Source organism: Eucalyptus grandis, chromosome 7, assembly GCF_016545825.1.
Source record: "Eucalyptus grandis isolate ANBG69807.140 chromosome 7, ASM1654582v1, whole genome shotgun sequence".
NCBI lineage: Eukaryota > Viridiplantae > Streptophyta > Magnoliopsida > Myrtales > Myrtaceae > Eucalyptus > Eucalyptus grandis.
In genome coordinates, this window is record NC_052618.1 from 4722936 (window position 1) to 4746175 (window position 23240).

The window sequence follows — 23240 nt, forward strand, 5'->3', positions numbered from 1 at the left end:
TTTGCAACTCGCCCGTGGAACAGGAAAGGAGAATTTATAGGAAACTGTAATGACTAACTTGCCCTATTCATTGCACTTTTGTTGCCACCTTTTCCAGGTCTGTTTCATTGTGCTACTGCACTTAACTAGTGCGTCATAAGTGAGTTTTTCTGTCTTCAGGCTAGCAACTTCCTTTCAGGTTTGGTTATTTATCCCTCAAATTGACAACATTGTTATCTTAATCATTTGAAATTTTGCTTATTCTTGTAGCAAAAGGATAAGACCTTGATCTGTAAATATGGTGCAAGAGTTTGAAAATGCAGCTACGTGTATTTAAATGCGCCTATCTTTCCTGTAAGCAACTTTCTATTGCTTGTTGATTTGAGTAGCAACCCGAGGCCTCATTCAATTCAGTGGTCGTGGAGTATATGTGATGTTTTCGTGTTGGTAACATGCGTGATCCCATGAGAATGTCCCCGTGGCATCAAGGTTTAGCCAGGAACTACGACCATCTCCTTTGACTTATCCGGATCAGGAGGATTTCTCGTACTTGAGAATCGTCTTTAACGTAATTCCCAGAAGCAGATGAATTTTTGGCTATGGTACCGTCACAGGCTAGTCTCTAGCGTACCACTCCACCTTCTTCTTCAGTTAGAGCTAGCATTATAATTGTAGAAGCAGGCATCGTTCATCGTACTAACCAGATTAATGTCTCTTTGGGTGCAAGCCATAAATTCAGTTATATGAATGAGATATCTGGGTGAAAAGATGATTGATGAGCGGTTTGGAAACATGAAAACCGCATCCATGGAATGAGATCTCGAGGGCTTCTCGGTTCTTATTTTCTTCGGTTCTCACCAAATTTGATTGGGTTATGTTTCGGGCCATCATTGATTGGTGGAACAAATCTGAAAATCATAATTATTTATTTTTAATGAAGTTGGTATGCAAGTTATATCCATAATTTGTAACTCGTGAGTAAGTGATGCAATAAGATATTTTGTTATTCCATAATCTATATATAAACTAAGCACTGGGTAAGCTGTATTTAAAAATAAATATATCTTCTTAGTTTTTCATTATCGGTTTTATCCTGATCTTTCGTTTGAGTTAATTTAATTTATAAAAGCAACCCCATTAATTGAAACAATGTTATGGTGAAGTCATAGAAAATAATTTATTAAGAAGGTGGTATACTACTATTAGTTGTTCAACTTGAGGAGGATACAAATTGTGCATGGTTATCTAACAATTGTTTTTGTAATTTCCGGAGAGAGAGTGGGGGATAAATAAATCCATCACCATGGTTAAGATGGTGTGAAAACTAGGCAAACTTAAGAGGCGATATGGTAATATTGGTAAATAATTTCGGGAGAGATAATATCATGAAAATTTATGTTACAAAGAAGTCCATAAGATAACACGAACAGCGAACAACTAAGGATTTAATTTACCAACAGAATAGAAAAGGAAATACCTTGCATTAACGTAATGCACGAGTTTCCAGCCAGAGCTATCCTTCGCATGTCTCCTAATCCTAACAGGGCTCGGATTGGGTGAGATATTTCAAAAAATTAATTTCACTCGGTACTCAGCATTACAACCCAACATCTCCTACTCCTAATAGGGCTCCAATTCTGTGAGGTATTTCAAAAAATTGATGAGTTCACTCGCATGCCTCCTAATCCTAACAGGGCTCGGATTGGTAAGGTATTTCAAAAAATTGATGAGCTCACTCGTTAATCTACATTACAACCGAGATAAAATCCCCACTCTTCCTCAGCACATACACAAAAATAGCCTCTTGAAGAGCCAAGAAGGAGTGGAAGAGCTGTCATCGGCCCGTGAACGTTGGCGCGCCATAGAGACGAGGATCATCTGTTTATCGATTCGTAATGCGTAATTGGTTTGATCGAAGAGAAAGGGAAAAGCAACCCCATTGAAGGTAATTTGGCTTACCCATCATCAATGGTTTATTGTTCCTGTAAAGTCAGCCTCCAAAAGAAGTTGATTGATCTTGTTATCGGAAATCTTTTCGGCGTTTTTTATAATGGGCATGTGGTGTTTTGTAATCTTGATAAATTGTTTTGTAATTCGTTTGTTTCCGATAAATTGAGCAGCTATTCCCGGACATGGCACGATTGTTATTGAATATACGATCAATGGTGTCGTTAGTATTTTTTTGGCCTATTCTTGCTACGCTTCAAGTTTTTACCATGTATGGTTTTGCTGTCACATAAGTCCATTTACAGGAATAGGAGTCGCAATCCGTCATGTTTGTATTTTGGCAACCAAGTTCTTGAGATATTTCGGCCGTTGTGACTCACTAACACTAGTCTGTAACAAAGTCGAGGTAAGTAAAATTTGTTCAAATCGGTATTTTGTATTGAGTATTTGCATACTAATCTGAATCGAGCATTGAAATCTTGCTATTTTTCTTTTTGTATACATAGGCATTGATTCTTCCAAAAGAAATTAGAAGTGAAGTGCTTCCTCCATTGTGGAATGTCAAACATCTAAAACTTCAGATCCTGTGCAACACTTCTGGAGATATTGAAACTAATTCTCAACTGGCAGAAAGCTTGAGGTGGATGTGTCCTAATTTAGAGATGCTGGCTATTAGCTCCAAACCCTCCCACAAGAAGATGCTGCCAGACATCGGTTTCGAACCTAGTAGAGACAAGTACTCAAGAGAGACTAGGAAAAAGGGTGGCTTGGAACATTAGAAACGCGAATATATGAAGAGAAAATAGAGAAGAAAACAATCAAGATTATTTTATGTGCAAAACCCTTCCCAAAATCAGGAAAGGGAAGAATCACAGTGCTGCACTAGGCCTTGATTAGGTCTAAATTAAATAGTTAGATCTTAATATTAGATTTAGCTTAGAGTCTCTTGATTGATATTTATGTAGTTTGGAGATGTTAGTGAGTACTTGATTATAGTTTGGTTTTGGTAGATTGGTATTTTAGACAAGAACTGGATTCAATTTGATTGTAGCTCATGGGGTTGCTACTTTGGGGCTTGATTATATTTTCTATCTAATTTTCTTGTTCATCTTTCATTTCATTTTTTTCATTTTCATTATTCTTTTTCTCTTTCTTTCAAGCATCTTTTATCACCATTACTTTACTTATTATTTTTATTTTTATCTTTTTTATGATTCATGTTTTTTTAATCTTTTTATAAATTTTTATATTTTTGCAAAATATGCAAATACCTAAAAGGTCGACAAAATTCAAGTGTCAATAATGATCAATTGCATTCTATTTCAATTGGTATATCTTACTTTAACTAAATGTATAAGAAAATATTACTAACAAAACAGCATGTGTAATACAATAGGAGTAAAACCTCTAACTGTCATGGGTATCATTCTGTTGTCATTTAATTGCATGGATCTAACCATCTTCACTTACTCCGACCATCTTATCCTTTCAATTTTTGAAGACTCAATATTGTACACTCTTCATTCTTGTCTTTTAATTGTAGGGTCCGTTCGTTTCGCGAAAAATGGGCCATCTCCGGGAAAACATTTTCCCGAAGTTATTTTCCGGGAAAATGGCTATATTTTCCGGTGTTCGGCTGAAACTTGAATTTTGAGTGGAAAACATTTTCCACTGTTCGTTAACTAATTTAATTGTTTAGGAAAAGTTATCAAAAATTTTAATTTTAATATTTTTAATTGACCAAAAATATTTGTATTTTTAAAAAATACAATTTTTTATTATTTTCCACCGTTCATTAGTTTTATTATTTTATATTTTTAAAAATGATTTTTTAATTATTTATATTTTAAAAATCGAAATTTTTATTATTTATTATTCTTTTTTTTTTTTTTTTTTCCTTTTATTTTCCTTCTCCTTCCTCCTTCCTCCACCACCACACGCCTGACGATGGCTGACTGCCCGACGGCCAACTAAGATTCGGTCGCCAGATCCGGCGAGCTCAAGGCTCGGCTGATCTTGCCCGAGCTCACCGAGGTTCGTCGGGCTCTGGTGAGCCGCGAGCTCGCCGGATCGGGCGGCGGAGCTCAAGCTCATGATCCATTGATGGAAAATATTTTCCATGAGTAATTGATTTTCCGTGAAACGAACACCGGAAAATTCGGATAACGTTTTCCTGGAAGTCATTTTCCGTGAAATGAACGAAGCCATAGTTTCTCATTTGTTGCCGCTCCTGCGAGAGTTGATGCATTCAAAGAAATCACTAGAGCGGCGACCCACACCATACTGGCCGCGTGTAGCTTGGAGCGGCCCAAGTCTGTCATCTCCAGCTCCGTGTGTCATGCCTAATTCCTGCAGAGAGTGCTTCAATGCCTACGTAAAGATCGTCGAAACCCTTCTACTCGAGAGGCTGAGTAAAATCTAATTAAAGTACGTTCTTTTTCCCATTACCTCTGCGGCATCCGCATTCATAGAAATAGCCGTGGTTTTTGAAGGGAGAATTTGTTGGCTCCTTACTTTCTGCAGAAAAAGGTTCCGGAGTCGCCAAGTTGCCGCCACTGTTGGTGGAGGGGTACGTGTTGGGACATCGAGGGTGCCGCGATCTGAGCTTTTGGACAGGGCGGATTAGTACGGTGAGCGAGGCACGTTAAAGGAACTATAAAGTTGTTTTGAGGGAAAAATTAAACAATCGATGTACGCCAATTAAGATTTGCTCGTGACATGCATCTGGATCGATTTCGTTGCTAAATTTTTGAGAGCTTCTTATGCTTTAAAATCGACTCGTTTCTTTGGATGGTGTTATTATCACGGGGCTAATGCGATTAGTAAAACGACCCGAGGCCTAATCTGGCCCGTACATGGTCCCCATGAAGGTATTCCCCTTTTGGCTTCTTTCCTTGTAGATCTCCTCTTACCCTTCAACGTGAAACTATCGCACGGTTGTGACGCGCCGCCTAGTTTTAGGCAGTCACAGGCATGTCTAACTCCTTGGGCGCTCGAAAAGTTGCAACAAAGATCAAAGGAACAACAAGATTGGAAGAACGTTTTCGGACAAGGACCCAACAATCGGAAGATCACACTCTAATGTCAACCGTGCACCCGAAACAAATAATTAGCGACGCTCGAACTTGACCCCCAGGTACTTGCAAAGAAGTCGGAATGGACCGGGCTACCCCAAAACAATACCTTCGACTTCAAGAAAGAGGTGATCATACACAATACACATTAATCAATCAATGGCGTGACAGATTAGGTGATCTGATAATAGATTATCCAGCCCAAGCAGTGAATAGTGATGGCTATAAATTGTTTGCTAATATAAACAATTGAGGTTCCTTTTGCTTGTCCATAGACAATCACTTTTTTGACATTAAATAAGGATTAATACTAAGAAAAACTTTAAACTGATACACATATGATAAATTTACCCCAAATTAATTTTTTACTTTTCCGGATTTACTGAACTCATTAATTGATCATTTAACCTTTGGACTAGTTATTGGGAGGGACTCTTTTTTCTTTATTAAAAATTATTAAAAACTTGTGATAATTAATAGGTTTCGTTAAATGAAGAGGGGCCAAGCTGATAATAGTAATCCCCGTCCTCATCTTCCGCGCCAAGCAACATACATTCATTACGTTTGGGTTGATTAAATTAAACCTACTCTTGCATAATAACGGGGTCAGACTTATTACGAACTCATTTTACATAAGATGTTGGGCCAAGCATTGTTCTAATTTCTTGGTACCAACAAAACCTCATTAAATGTTCAAAAGTCAAGTTTACATAGTATATGAGTAGCAAAAGTGTACGCACATTCTCGAGTGAACATATAGTTAACATTTGAAGGTTTCGCCGAATCGTCCAGTATAGGCTATTTGAATTATCAGTTAACGGAAAGAAAGAAGTTACAAATGGAGAAATTTGATACGTACATATATAAATAGAGAAATATATTTCGAGATTTGAACTTTTTTTTTTGTTTTTTTATGATTGCTTCCAAGATTAAAAAGATTCAAAGTAAGATTTACATAAGATTATTAACGTATACATTTATCCATTGATAGAGTGTTATATAAAACAACTATCGGGGATTTAATTTGTCAGAAAACCTTTAAAGTAAGAAATCCTCTTTACCTTACTTTATACAACAGTATGCTAGATCGACTAGCTTTAACTACGTATTCATGTGATTATTAGAGATGAATGTATGATTATTAAACCATCTATTAATCTTTTTATCGCTTAGGTATTTGTTTCAAAAGGTTGTGTTAAAAGCATAAGAAATAAAGTGACAGTTTCTTTATAGTTTGGTATGGGACTATGTTTTTAGACTCGAAAGCTAGTAACAACTTTAGGGGCGGATTGTATTTTGCAGATCATTTTTAAAAAATTACAGGGTTAATAAGCACATTAAACACTGAAAATTTGATTCATCCACAATTGTTCTTCCGTGATAGTTAACCATAAGGCTTAAGAGGCACGAAAAATAAAATAAAAAATTTGAGGAGAATCCAAAACAAAAATTATAATTCTTTTGTTCTTTTTATATTACACGTTTATTGTACTATAAAATAGGAATAGCTCTCAATGAGCCGGCTCGGGAGGGGATACAGGACTGAGAGCCGCAACGCAATTGTTCCATGTCTCATTGCTCCTCCTATAGACATCAGATTTTGTCCCCTTAATCGGCTTGTGGCTCGAGATGCTCAACTCCACAAATTGTTTGTGGCAGTTCTTCCTGGCTTTCAAGAGCTCATGACAACATTCATTGGTGGGTGTAAAGGTCTCGGCAAGGAATATGTATTGAAAGAATCCAGACCCACAATCAGATCTTATTCCCTTTCCGCAATCAGGGTTTCCGACCTTGGCGAAGGTAGCCTTAGGAAGCAATGCAATAGGGATGACCAACAAGATCATAAGAGCGGACAAGTTCTTCGGCATTGCCATTATGGTCTTTTGGGGATAGGAGGGTTGGAAAATTTTATGAGATTGTTGATCCTTTGATGATGCAGTTGATTTAGAGATGAGAACTTATATAGCTCGAGGGAAGTAGTGCATTAATGAAATCAATTCATCGGTTAAGATTTAGGAATGTTTGTAGGAAACGTGTAAAATTATTTCTCTTGCAATAAATGCAATGATTGAGGGCCTTGTCATCTGACTTCTTTTCTAGTTCAATCATTTGCCATTAAAAAAAAAAGTATTAATGAGTTGCTTGGTTGAACAGAATTATCTGTAAACGAAAATACTTATTTACAATTTGATTTTCAATCCCACGTTCGATATATAATATGAACTAGTGACATGCCCTCAGTTTAAAATAATTTTATAAAATTGAATATGCTTAAAACATTTCACCATATATACTCTCGCAAATGCACGTTATGTTAACGATACCTTTTATTTAGGGTTAGGGTCCATCCCTAATTTTTAGGATTAACGCCACAAAAATTATCAAACAAGTACATCTATGACAAATTTCTCTCAAACTAATTTTTTAACCGCCATAATTCCAAACTAGTATTCCTATGGCAAGTTTTTCCAAACTAATTTTTTGACTGCAAAAAATCCCAACCCGATACATTTGAGATAAATTTGCTCTCAATTAGTTTATGTGAAATTGTATTAACATCACGAAAAATCACAAAACCAATATCCTCGTAACAAATGGAGGATAAACCAAATACCCATCAAGTACCACATATCATCCATCCAACTCAGGAATTTAATAAAAAAAATTTAACGAAAACTAGTAAAAGATAAATTTGTCATAAGTATGCCAGTTTAGGTTGACATAAGTGTACTCATTTAGGGTTTTTCGTGATATAAGCCCTGATTTTTATGCAAGTGATTACAGTTGAAGCCAAAATTTAAGTATCGACAATTGATAAATTAAACCATTGATGAGATAATTTGGTCTTGGTTTGTCATATTTATCGAACTTATTAATTAATTAATTAATTAATGATTTGCCGAGATATTTTAGTGTGATTTTGTTCTTCATTAAATTATTTTTCAACAACTTGAGGAAAAAAAAGTTAAATAATCAATAGTTCTCATTAATTAATGAAAAGGAGCCAAGTTTATATGTACAGAGTGCTTACCAGTCTTGTTTTTAGTCTTGTTTTTCCTTTATATCTATAAACCAAAATTGGCTTTGGTTTTCTAGATTAATTGAGATTATTTAAAAGCTGAATTTTTTTGGTCAAATTATTTATTAGGTAATTATCCTTTAACAAGATTTGGGTTTTGGTTTTCCGGATTTACTGAACTCATTAATTGATCATTTAACCTTTGGACTAGTTATTGGGGCGGGACTATTTTTTCTTTATTAAAAGTTATTAAAAACTTTTGATAATTAATAGGTTTCGTTAAATGAAGAGGGGCCAAGCTGATAATAATAATCTCCATCGTCATCTTCCGCGCCAAGCAACATACATTCATTACGTTTGGGTTGATTAAATTAAACCTACTCTTGCATAATAACAGGGTCAGACTTATTACGAACTCATTTTACATAAGATGTTGGGCCATGCATAGTTCTAAATTCTTGGTACCAACAAAACCTCATTAAATGTTCAAAAGTCAAGTTTACATAGTATATGAGTAGCAAAAGTGTACGCGCATTCTCGAGTGAACATATAGTTAACATTTGAAGGTTTCGCCGAATCGTCCAGTATAGGCTATTTGAATTATCAGTTAACGGAAAGAAAGAAGTTACGAATGGAGCAATTTGATACGTACATATATAATAGAGAAATATATTTAGAGATTTTAACTTTTTTTTTTGTTTTATTATGATTGCTTCCAAGATTAAAAAGATTCAAAGTATGATTCATATAAGATTATTAAGTATACATTTATCCATTGATAGAGTGTTATATAAAACAACTATCGAGGATTTAATTTGTCAGAAAACCTTTAAAGTAAGAAATCCTCTTTACCTTACTTTATACAACAGTATGCTAGATCGACTAGCTTTAACTACGTATTCATGTGATTATTAGAGATGAATGTATGATTATTAAACCATCTATTAATCTTTTTATCGCTTAGGTATTTGTTTCAAAAGGTTATGTTAAAAGCATAAGAAATAAAGTGACAGTTTCTTTATAGTTTGGTATGGGACTATGTTTTTAGACTCGAAAGCTAGTAACAACTTTAGGGGCAGATTGTATATTGCAGATCATTTTTTAAAAATTACAGGGTTAATAAGCACATTAAACACTGAAAATTTGATTCATCCACAATTGTTCTTCCGTGATAGTTAACCATAAGGCTTAAGAGGGACGAAAAATAAAATAAAAAATTTGAGGAGAATCCAATACAAAAATTATAATTCTTTCGTTCTTTTTTATATTACACGTTTATTGTACTATAAAATAGGAATAGCTCTCAATGAGCCGGCTCGGGAGGGGATACAGGACTGAGAGCCGCAACGTAGTTGTTCCATGTCTCATTGCTCCTCCTATAGACATCAGATTTTGTCCCCTTAATCGGCTTGTGGCTCGAGATGCTCATCTCCACAAATTGGTTGTTGTAGTTATTCCCGGCTTTCAAGAGCTCATGACAACATTCATTGGTGGGTGTAAAGCTGTCGGCAAGGAATATGTATTGAAAGAATCCAGACCCACAATCAGATCTTATTCCCTTTCCGCAATCAGGGTTTCCGACCTTGGCGTAGCCTGAGGAAGCAATGCAACAGGGACGACCAACAAGATCATAAGAGCGGACAAGTTCTTCGGCGTTGCCAGTATGGTCTTTTAGGGATAGGAGGGTTGGAAAATTTTATGAGATTGTTGATCGTTTGATGATGCAGTTGATCTAGAGATGAGAACTTATATAGCTCGAGGGAAGTAGTGCATTAATGAAATCAATTCATCAGTTAAGATTTAGAAATTTATGTAGGAAACATGTAAAATTATTTCTCTTTCAATAAATGCAATGATTGAGGGCCTTGTCATCTGACTTTTCTTCTAGTTCAATCATTTTCCATTAAAAAAAAAAGGTTTTAATGAGTTGCTTGGTTGAACAGAATTATTTGTAAACGAAAATACTTATTTCCAATTTGATTTTCCATCCCACATTCGATATATAATATGAACTAGTGACATGCCCTCAGTTTAAAATAATTTTATAAAATTAAATTAGCTTAAAACGTTTCACCATATATACTCTCGCAAATGCACGTTATATTAACGATACCTTTTATAGGGTTAGGGTCCATCCCTAATTTTTAGGAGTAACGCCATAAAAATTATCAAACAAGTACATCTATGACAAATTTCTCTCAAACTAATTTTTTAACCGCCATAATTCCAAACTAGTATTCCTATGACAAATTTTCCCAAACTAATTTTTTGACTACAAAAAATCCCAACCCAATACATTTGTGATAAATTTGCTCTCAATTAGTTTATATGAAATTGTATTAATATCACGAAAAATCACAAAACCGATATCCTTGTAAGGTTTTCCGTTGTATTAATCTTTACAAAAAAGATCATCCTTGTGCTTTCTAGCTCTCACTTCAAGACATATGGATTATATCCCTACGGTGAGGATCAAGTGATTGGCCACGATTGGGTAACTATCCAAATTCGGCACCCGCAATCGGGTACGAGCGCCTAAGGAGGCTAATGGCTCGGCTGAATTTATTAAGCCCGGACTCTCCCAAGTCCACCAATTCACGACTTTAATAGTTTGAGTTTTTAACCTATAAATCAATTTTTAAAATGGAGTCGCCACTAATCGATTTGGAGTGGGTCGATTAGAAACCCAAGCGAAGTATCGGGAGAAATACTCGCTCCTGCGCAACCAGAGAAATTAGGATCGGGGACTTGATTACACTAGTTAATCGCTAATGCCCTTTCGGTACCTAATCTTGTTTAAACCCTAAGGCTTTTTGGATGTTTGAGAGATTTTCCATGCATTTTTGGGAGGAAAAACATTTTTGAGTATTTTTCTCATTTTTTGGACATAAAAGGGATTTTTTTTTTTTTGTATTTTTGGTATTTTTGGGAAAATACAAGTCTTTTTGGCTTTTTCTGAATTTTGGCTTTCTTCATGAATTTTTGGCTTTTTTTGGATTTTAGGCATTTTTGGAAAATATGAAATATTTTCGATTTTTTTTGATTTTTCGGAAAATAAAATATTTTTTTAATATTTTTTTAATATTTTTGGAAAATAAATTATTTTTATTTTTCTCGATTTTTTAGAAAATAAAACATTTTTCGACATTTTTTAATATTTTTCGATTTTCTGGAAATTAAAACATTTTTTTAATATTTTTTTGAAAATTAAATACTTTTGATTTTTTTTTTGAAAATAAAATATTTATTATTTTATATTAAAATAATAAAATAAAACCGACCTGGGTCGGATCCGCGGGTTGGGTCCGACCGGGCCGGCGACCCAGTGCGGACGGGCCGCGTTGCGGGCCCGACTCGGATTTTTCGGCTTTTTTTTCTTTTTTTTTTTTTTTTTTAATCAAAAACGACGCCGTGGCCGGGCGTTCGGGGACGCCCGGCCCGGCCCGCCCGGCCCGACGACACGGGCTCCGGCAACCCGACCCTACCCGGGTCCGACCCGATTTGACCCGATTTCCCCCGACCTCGAACGCGGAAACCCTACCCGGTTCGTGGCCGGTCCGATCCGATGACCCGAGGCCACGACCGGAAAATCGGGAACCCTAGGGTTCCCGATTCGCGGCGCCGAGGGAGGGGGACGGGCGTCAGCGGCAGCGGCGGCGACGGCAAAGTGACACGAACGGAGGGCGGAGGGCCGGAGGACGTGGTGCGGCGGTACTTTACCCGTCCGTGAACGGCGGCCTTGAACGGCGAATGGTGGCGACGACGGCGGCTACGGTGGAGGGTGCCCAAACTCGCTCCCTCCCTTTGATCGGGCTCGCGAGCGTTGAGCCTCCCCGAAGTCTCTCGGGGGAAGCTTGAATGCTCGCGGCTTCGATCTCTCTCCTCTCTCCCGCGAAGCCCGGATCCGGCCGCGAGCCCTCGGCCCCCCCGAAGTCTCTCGGTGGGGTGTCCAGGGTCGCGACCTCGATCCCTCTCCGGCCGACCTTGGATCTCGGCGTGCTCGTCCTCGGCCCCCGTTCCGAAGTCTCTCGGTGGGAGGTTTCGAGGATCTTTGCGGCCTTCGATCCTCTCGGCATGCCCTTCGCCGTCGGAAATGGGGGCCTATTTATAGGCGAGGGGCAGCCGGTCGACGGAGCTTCGACCGCCGGTCCCCGTGCGCCAAGCGGCCTCCGCCGGCTGAACCGGTGTCCCATCCGACGCCGCCTGCCCCTCCCACGTTCTTATCCGACGCCAGCCTCCAGCTGCCCCCCCCTTTCTCACGCGCGTCGCCGTCCGTCCGTCCGCTCATCCGGCATCGCGCCCCTCGCGCGTGTGTTGCGGAGCGGACGAATGAGGAAGAAGACCGAAAGGGCTAGGCCGGAGGAGAAGGAAAGTGGGCCGTAAAGGCCCATGCGGAGGGGAAAAGAGGGAGAAAAATGGGCTGCCGGCTTAGGCTTTTCTTGCTGTTTTTTGTTTTTCTTTGTTTTGTTTATTATCCGAAAAAAAAGGGAAAAATACATAAATAAAGAAACTAAGGCCAAATTAATAACCTAATTTAAAATTTTAGGTGTCAACAGCTGCCCCTCTTTGAAGGTGAGTTCGCAGAGGTTGCATTCAAAGACAAACCTGATACCTAAATTTTGTCCGTTCATATGCAGTAGATTATATTTTATTTGGGATCTATTATTTTATGTAGGAAAAGAGCAATATAACTTTACATATACTAAGACAGATAAGAAGATACCTGTAGTTACTTACCGGGAGTGAGTGAGATAGGGTGTGAACCCCGAGTTTTGGCAAGTATCAAGGCGTCATCTTACCTGGTGATATGAGGAGGTTGCTTTTCCGGGGCTCGAACCATTCTTCGGTCACTGTTAAAACAATCAATGATTTGTCTAGGACCCTGAACTTTTCTTCGGTCGCCTTGACGGGAGATCGCTCTTCCGGGACCCGAACCATTCTTCGGTCGCTGTTAAAACAATCCATGATTTGTCTAGGACCCGAACTTTTCTTGATCGTCTTGACGGGAGACTGCTCTTCCAGGACCCGAACCATTCTTTGGTCGCCTGTTGGAGTAATCAGTGGTTTGTCTCGGACCCGAACCATTCTTCGGTCGCCTGTTAAAACAATCCATGATTTGTCTAGGACCCGAACCTTTCTTCGGTCGCCTTGACGGGAGATGCACCGACCTTTCTCGGGGCATCTCATTTGTGGGTGTCGATTTGTATCGAGGACACCGGTTGGTACCCGACCTTTCTCGGGAGATGCGCCGACCTTTCTCGAGCATTTTTGTTGGGGTGTCGACTTCATCAAAGACACCTGGTTGGAACCCGACCTTTCTCGGGAGGATGCACCGACCTTTCTCGGGCATCGATTTGTGGGGCGTCGACTCCGTTGAAGACACCGGTTGGAACCCGACCTTTCTCGGGAGGATGCACCGACCTTTCTCAGGGCATCGATTTGTGGGGCGTCTGACTTCTGTCAAGGACACCAGTTGGAACCCGACCTTTCTCGGGAGGATGCGCGGACCTTTTTCAGGGCATCTGTTTTGTTGGGGTGTCTAACTTCTGTCAAAGACACCAGTTGGAACCCGACCTTTCTCGGGAGGATGCGCTGACCTTTTTCAGGGCATCTGTTTTGTTGAGGTGTCTGACTTCTGTCAAAGACACCAGTTGGAACCCGACCTTTCTCGGGAGGATGCGCTGACCTTTTTCAGGGCATCGATTTTAGAAGATTCCTGGACATTCACAAACATATCAAAGAGTACCTGGATATTCACAAGTACTAACATGAAGGATATTTGGGCCGTTGCAGGCGTTGAAATGGGTATTTGGCTGATCATAGGCAATGGACGGGTACTTGGATGATCACAAGAGCGAACTCTTGGAGGATACCTGGATGTTTGCAAGTATCGAAGGGGTATCTGGACGATCACAGGTACAAACTCTTTGGAGATATCTGGATGATTACAAGCATCGAAGGGTACCTGGACGATTACGGTACAAACTATTTGGGGACGGATGATAACAAGTATCGAAGGGGTACCGGACGATTACGGTACAAACTATTTGGGGATACCCGGATGATCACAAGTATCGAAGGGGTACTGGACGATCACAGTACAAACTCTTTGGGGATACGGATGATAACAAGTATCGAAGGGGTATCGGACGATCACGGGTACAAACTATTTGGGGATACGGATGATCACAAGTATCGAAGGGGTACTGGACGATCACAGGTACAAACTCTTGGGGATACGTGGATGATCACAAGTATTGAAGGGTACTTGATAATTGGAAATATTGAGAACATGCCTTGGATATTTGTGAAGGTTTCTCACCTCTTGGTAATGGGAATGTCGAGGGCGTGCCCTGCTTATTCATGAACGTCTCTCACCTCTTGGTAAAGGGAAATATCGAGGACATACCTCGCATATTCATAAAGGTCTCTCACCTCCTGATAATTGGGAATATTGAGGACGTGCCTCACATATTCATGAAGGTTTCTCACCTCCTGGTAAAGGGGAATATCGAGGGCGTACCTGAGATATTCGTGAAGATCTCTCACCTCCTGGTAATTGGGAATATTGAGGACGTGCCTCGCATATTCATGAAGGTCTCTCACCTCTGGTAAAGGGAATATCGAGGCGTACCTAAGATATTCGTGAAGGTCTCTCACCTCCTGGTAATTGGGAATATTGAGGACGTGCCTCGCATATTCATGAAGGTCTCTCACCTCCTGGTAAAGGGGAATATCAAGGGCGTACCTAAGATATTCGTGAAGGTCTCTCACCTCCTGGTGATTGGGAATATTGAGGACGTGCCTCGCATATTCATGAAGGTTTCTCGCCTCCTGGTAAAGGGGAATATCGAGGGCGTACCTGAGATATTCGTGAAGGTCTCTCACCTCCTGGTAATTGGGAATATTGAGGACGTGCCTCGCATATTCATGAAGGTTTCTCGCCTCCTGGTAAAGGGGAATATCGAGGGCGTACCTGAGATATTCGTGAAGGTCTCTCACCTCATGGTAATTGGGAATATTGAGGACGTGCCTCGCATATTCATGAAGGTTTCTCACCTCCTGGTAATGAGAATTTGAATGTAGCACGAGGCTTACCTGGATTGCCGTAGGCACTTAAAAGGGGTGGAACACCTGGATAGCCACAGGTATACAAAGTACTGGAATACTTGGATGAACAAGTATTTAATGATACAACCCGAGACCACTCAGTTGGTCCAAGTGTAAGAAAGCATACCTGGGTAGGCGTAGGCACACGAAGCAGTGGAATGCTTGAACAGCTACTATTATTTGGGGACAACTCGGGCAAGTTGAGTGTCGTGAAAAGGAAGTACCTAGACAAGGGTGGGTACTTGACGATATGGGGATACCTAGATAGCAAGAGGTATTCCAGAGATACTTGGTCACAAGTATATATACTCGAGGACAACTCGAATAGATCGAGTGTCAAGAAAAAGGAGTATTCGGACGGTGGCCGGTACTCAAAGACAATGGGATGCTAAGACAGCAGTAAGCATCGAAACTCAAGAGACAATTCGAATAAGTCGAGTGTCAAGAGGAGAGTACCTAGACAGTGGCAGGTATTCAACGATAAAGGGGGATAGGGATATGCTTACCTAACAATACCTCTAATCTCTGAGAGTATGTCTGTTATTAGCACAATATGCACACATGATTGTATATGCTGTAAATTCATGAGTTCAAATGAGATTCATGCATGATAATTTTGTCAGTTCTGCATCTTTTGATTTCCATGGGGAAGATTTTGAAAGACAACTTTCATTTAGAATGTAGATGTCTTGAGCATGCCGGATGAGGGACTTTCGGTCCCGAAAGGACTTTCCGCTCACTCTCATGGAAAAGGCTATCCTGACCATTGATGCAGGATTTATAAGGACCACACTATCTCACTGTCATCATGTCAGCAGGGGTCCGAGTATTCTCGCAAACAGTACAACTTTACTAATGTGAGAGGTCTTTGTTGAAACTGTGATGAAGTCTTGGTCAACGGCTCATCAGAGGGGACCATCAAGGTCGAAGCCGATAGACGAAAATGTTGCACGATCATCTCCGGGTTTACAAGTCAAGAACCCTGCGAAAAGAGATAGAGTAATCTTGCTCGTACTTCTTCGAGCGATGCTTATGCACATATGAAATCCTACGTTAATTGAAGTGCCCCTAGTCTGAAGAGACTTTTTACAATGGGATGCAATGTAGGCTTGACTCATGTGTAAAAAGGTAAGAGCTAGTGATCGCCTTGGCATTTGTCACCAGTCTTCCTTGTCAGATGGAGGTTCCATGGACCACAACAGCAACTTCTTCCTGGCTGTATTTTTGGTAGGGGGCATTGGCCTTGCTTTTACCTGTACACTTTGCTTTTTTTCATGCCCCTATTTTTATTCCAGTTCTTCAAATATGGGCATTGACCTTGCTTTTACCAGGTACACTGCTTTTTTTATGCCCATGTTTTTTCATTATTGTCGTTGGAGGATCTGGCCTAGGCAAGTTCAATCGAAGCACCGTTATTAGACTCTTGAGTCTTCATCTTCAGTAGGCGCTTTGGGCTATGCTGCTTCGTGGCAGTAACTTCTGTTTTGCCTCCATGTGAGGGTGAAATTACAGACTCAATTGGGTTGTACAATGAATACAAGTGCATAGAGAAAGAATTGCTCTTCGTCATTCTAGGGCACTTAAATTAACGTGAGTGTTCATATGCAATAAAGACACCCAAAGATTGATGCAAGTGCGAGCAAGAAAATTTCTATCTCTCTTCTCACCTTGTGATGCTGCTTTGCTTCTAATCTGCCCCGGTGTAGGGGTTGCTCTTGACGGGGGTATGAGAGAAGCTTCACCAATGTATGGGGCTCAATGGGGTGAGCAATGGAATGCCTCTCACTATTTTGGTTATCGTACCATTCGCGAGAGAACTCTTTATCCTGCAGCCATGGAATCTTCTGCACTCATCTCACAAGTGTATAGATGGGGGACTGTGTGTAGGATATGGCTTGCCTGTCATCATTCTGACACGCCTTATCCAGCATGCTCAATTAATCTTGTATTCTTCATTTAGCTGTCTATTCTGATAATCCTCAGTGGAATCAGTGACTTAGACAGACGAAATCATCATGCATAATTCATCTGGAAATGACATGCAACATTTTGAATATGATGGAGTTTGAACTCTTCAAAACAAGTGAATGGTTTTGACTCGCAAAAGACCCTATTGACAACTTTAGGGGCTAACATAATGGTGTTTCCAAATATGTTAGATTTTGAACATCAAACGGGCATCTCTGCTTTTGCCCCTATAGAAGAGAAGATGTACAAGTAGATTAATTAGTTTGGCCAAAATTAAATGTGAGTTGAGGCCTGAAGATTTTCTGTCATTTGCTTTGGCAATACTTGAGACGCCATTTCGCTTAGGAGAGTTTGTCATGCCTCTCATTGATTTGTTATCTTTGTTTTTGACAGTCAGTTAATCCCGCAACAAACAAGACATGCTTCTCATTGATTCGTTATCCTTGCTTTTGATCGGTCGGGTGATCCTGCAACAAACAAGAGGGAATGTGTTAGTCATGAACTCTTTCAAGAGTCAAATAACTGGAATCGATACAACTTTACCCTTCACCGGTGTGCGAGATGATTGGGTGAACTGAAGTGAGAGGGGGACATGAAGTCCTATGTCCCTTGCTTCATTAGGTCAATTATTCTCTCGAATTAGCTCTGGATGACATGTCTTTTTACACGAAGCCAAGTGAATTTAATGTGGGTCATTTCCACATACTAGCTTGGCCAATATTGATTTGCCTAACCATTGAGTTTGGTTCTTGAGTTGTGATGCTCCCCTGTCAATAGGGGGAATATGTCAAAAGTGAATTCAAAGAAGGGGGAGTATTGGAAACGATACCAAATTACTCTTCTCCAAAGTTTGTATTTGCCGACTCGATGATGTTTGAATGTCGATGACAGCCTTTTCGTCTTGGCATAGTTTGACATTTCTTTCGATTGGCCTTCCTCACTTGTGACCATGTATACATAATTGCTGGTCGTTGATTCATCTTCAACGCCTTCCTTCCGTGGAATTTCTCCTTCGTCTTTAACTATAGCATCATTGGGCAAAAGTCATGTACCTCAAGCTTCTATGGAATCTGAGATGGACAATCAAAACCTCCAATTCTCTGATGGCAATTATTTCTTGCGAGAGCATGCGTCTGAATAGGAAGTCAGGTTTCTAGGTCCTCATTTTGAGTACGGGCTAGAGACCGCTTCAACTGCCTGGATTTCTTCCTTGTTGACAGTAGCCAATTCAAAGAAAGAGAAAAGATCCCTTCCTTGTACTTCTGGGCTTGTTGAAGCTGGAAGTCCTGTTGATGAAACCGCGGCATCTAGTTACTCAGGCATGTTGTCGGGAAAAGATATTGCTCTGGCTTGTGAAGGAGTTGGGCAGGAGCAAGGTGGAGTGTACAGAGCTCTTGGGAATGGCTTGATTCCAACCGTATGCCTGTACTTATTACGTCCTATTTTTCGTTTCCTGTAAATAGAAGAGAAGGGACATCATTTCTAAATTATATCCAGAGAATAAGACTTACCCTCTTTTAGTGTAGGATGATTATTTCTATTTGCCCCTGTTTTCTCGGCATGGTGTCTTTGAATTTGGCGAGTTCACCTGATGCGCTTTGCTTCAAATGCCCCCTGTCACACTAAGTCAAAGGGGACGGGAATGATATTCTGAGACATGAAGTGAGTGAGTCAGAAATACAAACATGATTAAATTTATCATCTTGTTTTAACAAAAGCTTTTGGGTGATGAAATATTTTTTATTTTCAAAATAAGTCTTTGGCGGAGAAAAAGCATGAGGAAGCCCAGCTCTCAGTATTCTCCTTGGATGATATACTTTTTTCATGGTTGGATAGCATCACCGGGCTGGTTTGGAGTACTGCCTCATGCTCTTAAAACAAAATATTATAACTGTACAATAGAGTACTTGGAATGGAAAATACAACTGTAGCACACCAGATAAGATAAGAAACATGAAATTATAAAAATAAGTAAAACCCATGAAAACTCATGTGTAAAGGAGTGCTTTGACAGTGTTGGTTCTGAAATCAAGCGCCTTTGAGTTCCTCGCCTCCAGTAGACTCGAAGTATTCACATGAGAGAACCACTTCATTGAAGCTATGGAAATGCAACCCATACAACCAACAACGATGTTTGCGAGGTAAAGCCCGTATGAATAGCTTTATCCTCTCTTCTTCGACCAGCTGAGGGTAAGTTTGCATCATAAAAGCCTCCCACCTCCTTGCATATGCTCGGAAATCCTCCATTGGTCTTCTTCTGACGTGAACCAAGTTCTGACAAGGCACTTCAGTTCCAATCTGGCTTTGATACTGAAGCAAGAATGCAGAAGACAACTCATTCCAATCTCTCATGAGGTAGATGTCTGCTGTGACGAACCATTGCAATGCAGACCCTGTAAGACTTTCTTGGAAGGCCTGAGCGGTGAATGACATCGGGCCATAGTATCGACTCATTTCAGCATAGAGATATTGTAAGTGGGCCACGGGGCAAGTCGTGCCGTTATACTTGCGGAGATTAGGTATCCACATCTCTCCAGAGGTCAGGATCCTATGAGGGCAAGACGAGCCTGGTATGTCTTGGTTAGACCACTTTGGTTTTCCCACCGCATATCTGTTGTAGTGGTGAATTTTTCTGTTTCGGGGGAGTTGGATTCTACCGAGATTACCCCATTGCTTTCTTCTTGGTCAAAATTCCCGAATGAGGATAAAGTATTGAAGCTATCCTCATAGTCAGAGGACAAGCTTAGTACTTCGTTAGGATCGTGGCGGATAAAGACGTATGCTTCCTCTTCTGACGGGCCTTCATCCCTGGATGAGACTAGGAAACAAGATTATACGATGAATCGTTAGTTTCATTGTCGAAATAACGCTGGAAGTCCTTGGGGTTGTATTCTTGGGGATGGTAGCCTTCAAAGCTGTATTCTTGGGAATGCTCGAAGCTTGGGTGTGGTGGCTCGTCGACAGACGCTGCATTGATTTGCTTAGGCTTTCTTTTCTTGGCTTCTGGTCCGGACCTTTTGAGTAAGGCCCTTCGTTTTGCCAGCTCGATTCTGTCAAAGGAAGTGAGAGACATTGGAGTTTCACTATCTGATTCACTTCCCAAGTTGATAAGGGTTGGTATTCTTTGGACCCTAGCTCTTGGAGTAAGCTTGGGGAGTCGTCCAGTTGTGCCCCAGTCTTGAACAGGCTCTTTGTCTTTGATCTCGTACAAAGGCCCCTTACCTTTCCTAGTGGGAAATTTTCCAATAACAGGGTGATGTTCAGCTGCCCATTTATCATGCAAGGCTTCATTAACATGATCTTCTCTTATCTCAGCGACTAACGGTTCCTCGTGCTTCGCAATCATCAGTTTTTCGTAAGGCAAGGCTATGTCAGGGTTGATGTCAATATCATATTCTTGGTGAAAAACATGAATTAGTTCCCTCCAGGTTTTAAGGAGACTAATCTTCCTGACAATGTACCATCGCAAGGCAGGGCTAGTCAAGCTCGATTGGTATGATTGAATCATCCTTCGAACCAGGTAGGCCTGCAAGTAGGTCTCTAGGCGGGAGGTATCAGCATACCTTTCGCATTCAGGTGTTTTGAGTTTTTCAGGGATCTCAATGCCGGTGTAATTGGACATGTCCATGGGATTCTGCTCCTGCAGCTGGCTTAACTTTTTCATGATCCTTTCAAACTGTCTATGATACTGGCTATATTCTGGCAAATTTATGGGTGTCGGGACGGTGTTTGAGGCAACTATAGAGTTGGGCCCAGCTTGAGTGGATTTCATTTGTCTCGAGAGTTGTTGAAGGACAATGGACATCTGTCCTACGCCGTCTTCAATGTTAATGAGGCGATTTTATACATCATTCTGATCGGGCCCAATTGTATGAGGCCATTCGCCAGCAATTGGTGGCTGGCGATTCATAGTTACCTGTTTGTTGCGAAAACAATGAATGAGCATGAAAGTAAACAAAGATTGACCCATGGCAATGGTCTAACTGCTTTTTTATTTATCAAAAGAGGATTTATAGATTGCCAACTCCTAACGTCTAGAACTTGAAATTGAAAAGACAGGATGAAATACTAGATATTAAACAAGAGTCCCTAAACAATGGGACAAAACTTTCACACTATTTACACTAAGGGGCACATGATTGCCAATTTATATGCGACGGGGAGCCTTGTTCTTGCGAGAACGCCTACTTCCTTAAACTGGCTCTGAGGTGTGCATCCAGTCCATTCCCAAATCCCTCTCCATGAGCTCTGCTTGCTCGTGCTAGCTGCTCTCGCTGATTGAGTGAGGGACTGATGGCTTCCATTTTGTTGGGATGCGATGGTTGTGGATGTAGGACATGGAGGCGTGGTGGGCTTTTCTTCTCCCTCAAGCCCTTCAGGTACCACAATCCTTTTGCGATGGCAACTGTTCCAGGTTTCCTCAGCGATAGAAATTTCGAATGCATAATCACGGCTTGTGTTGAAAAGAACTGGAGGGATCATCCTCTTGAAAGGCGGTGGGATCTCCTGAAGGGCTCCATATTGTCGTGCTACCCGATACGGGTAATAGGGAATGGCGCCGGTGAGGCCGAGCAATGGAATTGGGCAGGTGCGTATGTAGGCAAAGCGGGCCCTCTTTTCATGGAACCAACCAGCACACCATTGGAATGCCTCAGGAGCTGGGTCTCTTAGGAAGTTTACCCAATTTAAACAACTTTGATTGGAAATGTATGGTCCTAGGACCATAAATTTTTGTAACGGATTTTCGAAAGCATTTGTTTCAGACGATCGCATGAAGTCTCGAAATTCGCTTAGATGAGAAAAGAACCAGACTTGTAAAATTTCAGGAGAGGCTCGCATGATTTTCTCCGAGTTGTCTTTAAAACGATTAAAGGACAAGAATGTTTCAGTTAAAATCATGTTGACATAATTTCCCCCTCTTAAGATCGATCAACTATCCATGCCATCTTGGGAGTTATGGCATTTCTTTGATGGGGGAAGATGATGAGCCCAAAAAAAAGCTAGGAGGAAAATCTCACTTTTCCTGGGTCATAGGCTGATTTTGAAACATGCATTCATAAATTCCAGTGGGCAGGTATTATGGTTGTTTTCAAGAATTTGCCTCATGACGTGGATTTCAGTTCCTAAAAGTCACGCCAACCCACGCCACGGGAGGGCGCCTGTCGATGGTTTGACGAGCTTTTTCTCGAGGGGCATTCCAATGATGATGTTGTATTCTTCCAGGGTTGGGGTTAGCTCAAACCTGCCGAATATAAAAGTAATTGTCTTCGGGCACCAAAAATGTGCCATGGCTTGTATGACTTCAAGACGAACAGTGATTTGAATCAACGATAGGAGATAACCGACTTTGGCCTTCACGCGCTCTTGGGCAACCGATCTAACCGACCCCACCATCGAAGAGCTCCGCCTTGGGAGTAGGAATGAACTGGATATCGTCTTTCCCCATCGCATATAAACGGGACTTGAAAAGCTTATCCTAAATTGCCATGGGCCAAATAAAAAGACGAGTAACTTGATAAAGAAATTACTTTTGCTTTTTAAAGAAAAATGGCAAGCACAAGGACATGCGCGTGAGACGTGTGGCTCGATTTCTAACTCGAGAAGGGTTGTTGAGATTAAAAGGATATCCGCCGTCGCAGTCTCGTGTTAGCAGCATACCCTCCTAATCTCGGCTAAGAAATTCGGGAAAAGAAAGGCAACCTCTACATCGCAGTCTCGCGTTCGGGGTCGTATCTTTCTTAACACCATCCTAGAAATCCTATGGCGGCCCGGAGTCCGGCGGCCGGGTTGTGTGTGCCATGTGTAGTGCTAAAACATTTAAGGATGCACAACAGTTTATAATCACAAAAACATTTTATTTTAACAGAATAAAAAAACTTTAAGCTATTACCCTGCATAAAAAAAAACCAAGTCAGCAAAGCATTTAAACAAAGATAAAATGGCCTAAGTCCTCAAATTCCCCAGCGGAGTCGCCAAGCTGTCGCGACCTCTTTTTTCGGCACCCGCAATCGGGTACGAGCGCCTAAGGAGGCTAATGGCTCGGCTGAATTTATTAAGCCCGGACTCTCCCAAGTCCACCAATTCACGACTTTAATAGTTTGAGTTTTTAACCTATAAATCAATTTTTAAAATGGAGTCGCCAC